The following is a 6,427-nucleotide window of genomic DNA, read 5'->3' as shown; positions in this document are numbered from 1 at the left end:
ACCTCGGGGGCTGTGCTAATCATCCTCCATTTGCTCCCCCTCCCCCAGATCCACCTGCTGCCCCCTCTCTGTGTCCCAGGAGCCTCCCTAACCTGAAGGGTGTCACCCTGGATACCCACCCACTGGCTTCCAGTCCAGTCCAGCTAATGTTCAGCACCAGCAGGAGACGGGAGGGCAGGAAAAGAGAGAGAGGCTGGGAATGTATCCCCGTCTCTTCCCAGACTCACCGCATCCTGGCACTGGCTGTGATGGTCCAGGGCCACAGCTCTGTCAGGCGGCCCCTCTCTCTGTCCCTCCTTCTCTTGCTCAGGCCTAGGAGTAGCCGCGGCTTCCTCTCCCTAATGTGCAGACGCTTCACCAGCCTTTGTTGTGTCTCTTACACCTGCTTCTCCCTCTCAAATCCAACTATCCTCACTCAAGCCTTTCGGGTATGCCAACTTTCCCATGCTGATCCCAGTGCCGATCATGACTGGACCTACCAGCATCTTCCGATGCTCAGCCGGGTGTTCTGTGTCTTAAAGACACCCTGGGCATGCGGCCCTGCCAGCCCTGTTTTGCTGAGTCCCTGTGGCTTTGGGTCACTGAGTCCTCGCAAGATAAAGTCAGAGAAGACAGGAAGGGACTGGAATGATTTGAGGATGGCCACCCCAATTTCCTTGCAGGGGAGGGAGCCTCGTCCCATGCTCTGGCTGCCCATACCTCCTCCCGGCAGAGTAGGCAGTCTCTGTGGGCGAAGACCTGCGCAGACCCTGCAGCTCAAGGACAGCCCCTGGCAGACCCATCCTGGAACCCCCATTGTCCCCACACCTGGAACTCAGCTCCCGCTTTGCCTGTGTAGCGAAAGCTCTGGTTTAATTAAGGATCTTAGAGAATTCTCTCTTGTTATTTTCTGAATAAATTAAGGAAGTAACTTTGATGCAATATCATTTTCATCTAATCAGGAACATTCTGAAATTACCATATTGTTTTCCATTAGAAGCCCCATCAGCCCCCAAATCAGATAACCAGGCTGGAGGTTGCCAAGGCCCCTCTGTCCTGGGGCGGTTGCGTGCTGCGGGGAGGAAACAGGACTCGCAGCTCCTGACACATCCCTTGTTGGGTTCCTGAGACGGCTCATGGCTCTTGACAGGGCTCCTCTGCGCTGGCCAGGGCTGGGGAGGGGTCCCCCGGGCCAAGGGCAAAGGGGAGGGGCCCCAGGAGCGCTGCGGAGCAGGTTGGGTCAGATCAGAACCCACCTAGGAGCTGCTTGGCAGTTGGGCTGGGAAGGAGAAGAGGTTAGGCTCTTTAGCTCGGGCCCCCACTCCCACCCCAGGCAGCCTCACAGGAACAAGAGGAAGGGGACTCATAGGGTCCCGGGTGGCACCAAGAGCCAAAAGAAGGGGGCCCTGAGGATTCAGCTTCTGAGATCACGCCCACGTGAGGTGGGGCCAGAGGCTGCTGGGAATTTGCGAAATTTCCCATCTCTGACATAACTCCCTGAAGGCTTGAGCTGAAGGTATCGAGACCACAGCAAGCCAGGGGCCCGATGGGAGGGTCCCCCGGCTAGACTGCCCTCCAAGGACCTCACTGCTGCTGTCCACAGAACCTTTGCCCTTCACAGCAGGCCGGGAGCTGAGTCCAGCAGGGGTCCAGGGCTGACCCCAGCCCCCTTTTCTGAGGCCCGTTCCAGGGCTGTGTGGTGTGTGTTAATGTCCCGGCATGCACCGAGAGAGACCCAAGTTCACCCTTAAGAGAAGAGGGTGATTGCTTTTGTCAGAAGTGCCTGGTGACCAGGTCAGAACCTCTTTGTATTGGGTCTGTTTGTCCCTGTGGTTTTTCTCAGACTCCGTGACTTTCTTTAACTCTGTTTTTATCTCCCTCCTGTCTCCCTTCCTCCTCCTCTGCCCTCCTTCCCCTCTTCTCTCCGCTGTCCCCCTCCTCCCTGTCATTCTTTCCTGTGTCCACTTCCCACCATGCTTCAGGCCTCCTAAAAGCTAAGCGCTTCACTCAGAACCCAGTGAGGACACCCCCCATCACCCCTCTCCCATCCCTGTGAACCCCCGCCCCTCGGGGTCTGCCCGGCTCTGTGTCGCCCAGAGCCAAAGCCGGGAAGCGAGGGGGGAGAGATGGCTGGGGAGCAATGTGAACCTCTCCACAACCCTCCTCACGCTGCCCCAGAACCAAGAGGGCATGACCAGGTGACGTCATCCATGCAAAGCCAGTGTGGAGGAAGAAAACAAGGGGGATGAAGAAAGCAAGAGAATGACAAGGAGGAGGAGGGTGGCTGTCATGTGGCAGAGAAAAGTGTGTGTGAGGGCAGATGGGGGAGTGAGCAGGTGGGGGAGGGTCTAGGGAGGATGTAATCCCAGGACAGACCGGGGGAGCCCATCTGAGGGTCTTGCTAAGCCCCAGATGCTCTTTGAAAATGATGAGTTATTCTCCTTGTCTCCGGACCCCAGAGCTCAGCAGAGGGCCAGGCACATGGAAATCCCAAGAAACATTTGCCGAGCTGAATAAATAACTCAGAGAACAAGACGCACTGCAATACAGCCAGGTGCCTTATAAGCACATGGAAGAAAGGGTCTCTGCACTCTGGACGGCAGCTGGGATCCACGAGGCTGGGGGAAGGCCGCCACCAGGAGGCACTGTGCGGAGTGCGGAGCAGGGCTGTGGCCTCGGGCACTGGGACGAATGTGGTCGGCCCTGCTAGGTTTGGGACTCTGAGCCCACAGACACCCAGCATGCCCAGAAGAGGCCAGCAGCTCACAGGTGGATCCATTCATTCCTTATGCAAAGGTGTCTCAGAGTGGCTGTTTGTGCAGTGCTCTTCAGTGAGGTCCGCTTGCCTCCCTGCGAGTGTGGGTGTGGGTGTGGGGTGTACAGGGAGGTAGTGGGCACGAGTGTCGGTAGATCAGGAGGGGGTGCGGCTACAGACCGAGTGGGAAGATGAGCGTGTGTGGGAAGGACCTGGGGGTGCTTGCGGGCTTAGGTGGGAACAGCTGAGGGTGGTGGGAGGGGTCCAAGGGCAGCCCCCAACTCCAAGGTTCGGGGCCAGCTTCCGCTGCTGTTACTTCGCTCACTTTCTGCTCTAGCCCATCAGAGGTGGGGGTATTTTCTCCTAGGGACCTCACTTAGGGATTTGCAGGGCAAAATCCTCCTGGCAGGGGAGGGGGCCTTCGCATCAGAGCCCATGGTCAACCACCTGACATTAACAGCCTGCTTCACCACAAAGGGCTCAATGGAGTTGCTGAGAAGTGTTCCAATACATCTGGCTCAGTGAGTACTTCCCCCAGTCTCTTCTGGGCATTTTTGGCTTTGATTTCCAGCCCCTCCCCGCCCCCCCCCCCCCCACACACACACAGCAGGACCCCCTGCTGTTTGTGAGGCAGGATCTGCCCCTTCCTGGCCTTCACCTCTAGCCCCAAGCTGAGACAGGTCTCTAAGCTCCCTTGGTGACTGGGCAGTAACAACTCCAGACCACGTTTCAGTCCTGGATAGCTCTCCCCAGCCTCAGCCCTGCCACTCAGCGTCTCCAGATGTCCCAGCCCAGGGAGCCGGAGAAGGACCCAGATGCCCTTAGAGACCACAGCATTGGTCCCCAGGCAGCCTACAGGCTCCTCCCAGAGAGCTACCTGGCCTGAGCCCTGGCTGGGACCCAGCCCAGCGCGTAGGGACGCCCCTGCTGTGGCTGGCTGAAGCTTGTTGTCTAAGCCGGCCTGGGGGTGCCTGGGAGCGGGGTGGGGAGGGTGGCCTGACGAGGCTCCGAGAGCAGGCACACCCTGGGTGAGGTCATGCCTGCCTCACACCTCTGGTATTCCGGCTGATCGCTATCTCCTGCCCCAGCCCTCAGGTTACTCCACTGCCGAGATGCGAGATGCGGCCCAAAGAGGTGCTGATAGTGCAGAGCCTGCAGGAGGCAGGAGGAGCCGTGGCTGAGCCCGGCCTGTGGCTCCCACGGCCACCCACGCCCTTCCTCCTGCCGCCCCAGCAGATGGACAGTCAGGGCCAGCTGCCCCCGCCCCCAGCACACCACCTCCACCAGAGTAAACCCTGTCCTGTGGCTGGTGGCTGGCTGTCCTCCCTCCCACTGCTTACCCAGGAAGCCAGGCCAGGAGGACGGAGCCTGGGGTCAGGTTCCAGAGGGCTTTCCCCTTGGGAACACCCCTAGTCACCTCCCACCCCACCTCTAGGCCTGCTCCCCTCTACCGCCACCAAACTGTAGTCATTCCAGCAGCCGTTAGCAGTTAAGGGAATCTGGTTTATCATGTAAACTTTTGAGAATCACACACGGACATCACACGCTGAGATGGTCCTGGGCGAATTGGAGATGACCGCCCTAACAACTAGAGCCCCCGCTCTGCGCTGGGGCCCCCAAGAAGGCACGTGGGCATCTTGATGAGCTTAGGCTCTGAGAAAACCTGACTCTTTGGCCCGGGGTTCTCGCGAATGAAGAAGTGTCCAGCCCTGGATCAAAAAAATTCTTTTAAGTAATGTCTACACCCAACCTGGGCTCGAACTCACGACCCCAAGATCAAAAGTCTCACGCATGCTCAACTGACTGAGCCAGTGAGGCGCCCCTATTTAATGTTGTTTTCGGCCCCGGATTCTTTTTCTTAACACAATGGTGGGGTGGGGAAGGGACCAGAAAGGGGGGGGTTGGGGAACGAATGCCAGCAGCTCTCAGGAGACCCATTCCCTCTCCTGGCTTCATCCCTAGACTAGTCCCTGAGTCAGGAACATGGAAGACCTAAGATGATGGCAGGGCCACCCATGATCTGGCTGGGTGACCAGTGACTTCCCCTTCCTTCTCATCCCCACACCCGCAACACACACGCCTCCACTCCTTCTCCTGCTGTCTGCCTCCCTCAGCACAAGAGCTAAGCCGGGGGGGTGTCTCCAAATGTGGTCCCCAGATGAGCTGCATTAGCATCACCTGGGAGCTCCTGCGAAAAGCAGATTCTTAGGCCCCACCCCAGACCTACTAAATCAGAAACTCTTAGATGTGAATTAGTTGAGAATCACCGCTCTACTCTTCTCAAACGTCAATGGATGTACCGATCACATGGGGATCCCATTAAAATACAGATTACGGGGTGGGGGGGGGTGCAGGGTATGACTCAGAGGTCTGGGAGGGGCCTGATACTCTGCATTTCTTAGAAGCTCCCAGGTGAGGCTAGTCCTCAGACCACCCTCCCCCCGCCCCCACCTTGGAATGGCAAGTCTCTGGACACACTTCAACCCTGGCTACACTTCAGAACCACCTGGGGAATTCTCAAAAATCCCAATACCTGGGGGTCCTGGGTGGCTCAGTTGGTTAAACTCAGGTCATGATCTCATGGTCCATGGGTCCGAGCCCTGCGTTGGGCTCTGTGCTCAGAGCTCAGAGCTCAGAGCCTGCTTTGAATTCTGTCTCCCTCTCTCTCTGCCCCTCCCCCTCTCATGCTCTGTCTCTCTGTCTCTCTCTCTCTCAAAAATAATAAACATTAGAAAATATTTTCAAAAAATAAATCAAAATACCAATATCTAAGCCCTGCCTCCAGAGGTTGTGATTTAATTGATCTGAAGTGAGACTGGGGCATGGGTAGGTCTTTAAATCTCCCAAGGTGCTTCTAGTGCAATCCAAAGTTCTCAGCCAAGGGTGGTAAGAAGTGTTGGACACACACACACACACGCCCCACAGCCCCCCTCACCCTCTGGGGTCCTCCTTCTTTCTTCGGTCTTCCGGATCCCCTTCTATGTCCCCTTGCCCGCAGCTGCAGACATTTGACACAATCAGAGCACAAGCGCGTGGACATGAAGAGAAGCACAGGGACAGACACTGACGTGGAGGCGGGAGGCAGGAGTGGGCTGCAGATGTGAGTGTGCACAGCCAGACAAACGCAGACACGGATAATCCACATACAGTGTATGTGTTGCAAACACCCCCAGGTATAGGTAGATAGATAGATGGACACACACAGGCAAACACCCAACCTGTAGGTCGAGGACCGCCGCCCTGTCCCCATTGGTCCCGTTGCTCCAGACAAGGGGGCCTAGGTCTGTGCCGGACAATATCGGCAAACAGGAAGCCTGGGCTTAGACCCCCTCCTCTCCCTCAGCACCACTGAAGTGCTGTGACCTGGACAGAGGCCTCCCAGGGAGCCATTAGTGGCGGCCAACCGGCCCCAGGATCTCGGAGGGGCTCAGGGGACATGCCTGCTCTCAGGGGGCTGACACTTCCGAGGGGCGGTGGGTGCCTTCAGCCCCTCAGCTCAGCCCTGGTGCTGCTGTGTTGGGGCCCCCTTTAAGTTTCAAATCCTGCATCCCCCCCTCCTACCCCTCACCCCCCAGTGCTGGGACCCTCCACAGACAGGCCTGATTGATGACTCAGGGGGACTGTGGCTGCTGCAGGCCTATTTTATGATGTCATTAGGCAGCTTCGGCCGCGGGAAGGAATCCCTCCTGACAT

The 6,427-nt window shown here is 57.6% G+C and overlaps 1 long non-coding RNA gene across 2 annotated transcripts; it reads right to left on the bottom strand.

Annotated features, from left to right (window-relative positions):
- Nucleotides 1–4,223: 4,223 nt before the first annotated feature.
- Nucleotides 4,224–6,336, bottom strand: LOC122241402. Of its 2 annotated transcripts, XR_006221515.1 has the most exons (3): nucleotides 5,953–6,336; nucleotides 5,670–5,732; nucleotides 4,224–4,443 (listed from the first exon to the last, which is right to left on the bottom strand). It is a non-coding gene; the product is annotated as an uncharacterized LOC122241402 (long non-coding RNA). The 2 variants fall into 2 exon arrangements; XR_006221514.1 differs by having other exon boundaries at nucleotides 5,670–6,336.
- Nucleotides 6,337–6,427: the final 91 nt, after the last annotated feature.

The sequence above is a fragment of the Panthera tigris genome, chromosome C1 (assembly GCF_018350195.1).
Source record: "Panthera tigris isolate Pti1 chromosome C1, P.tigris_Pti1_mat1.1, whole genome shotgun sequence".
Classification (NCBI taxonomy): Eukaryota; Metazoa; Chordata; class Mammalia; order Carnivora; family Felidae; genus Panthera; species Panthera tigris.
The sequence above is the reverse complement of the archived record's forward strand: the minus strand, read 5'-3'. Positions and strand labels throughout refer to the sequence as shown.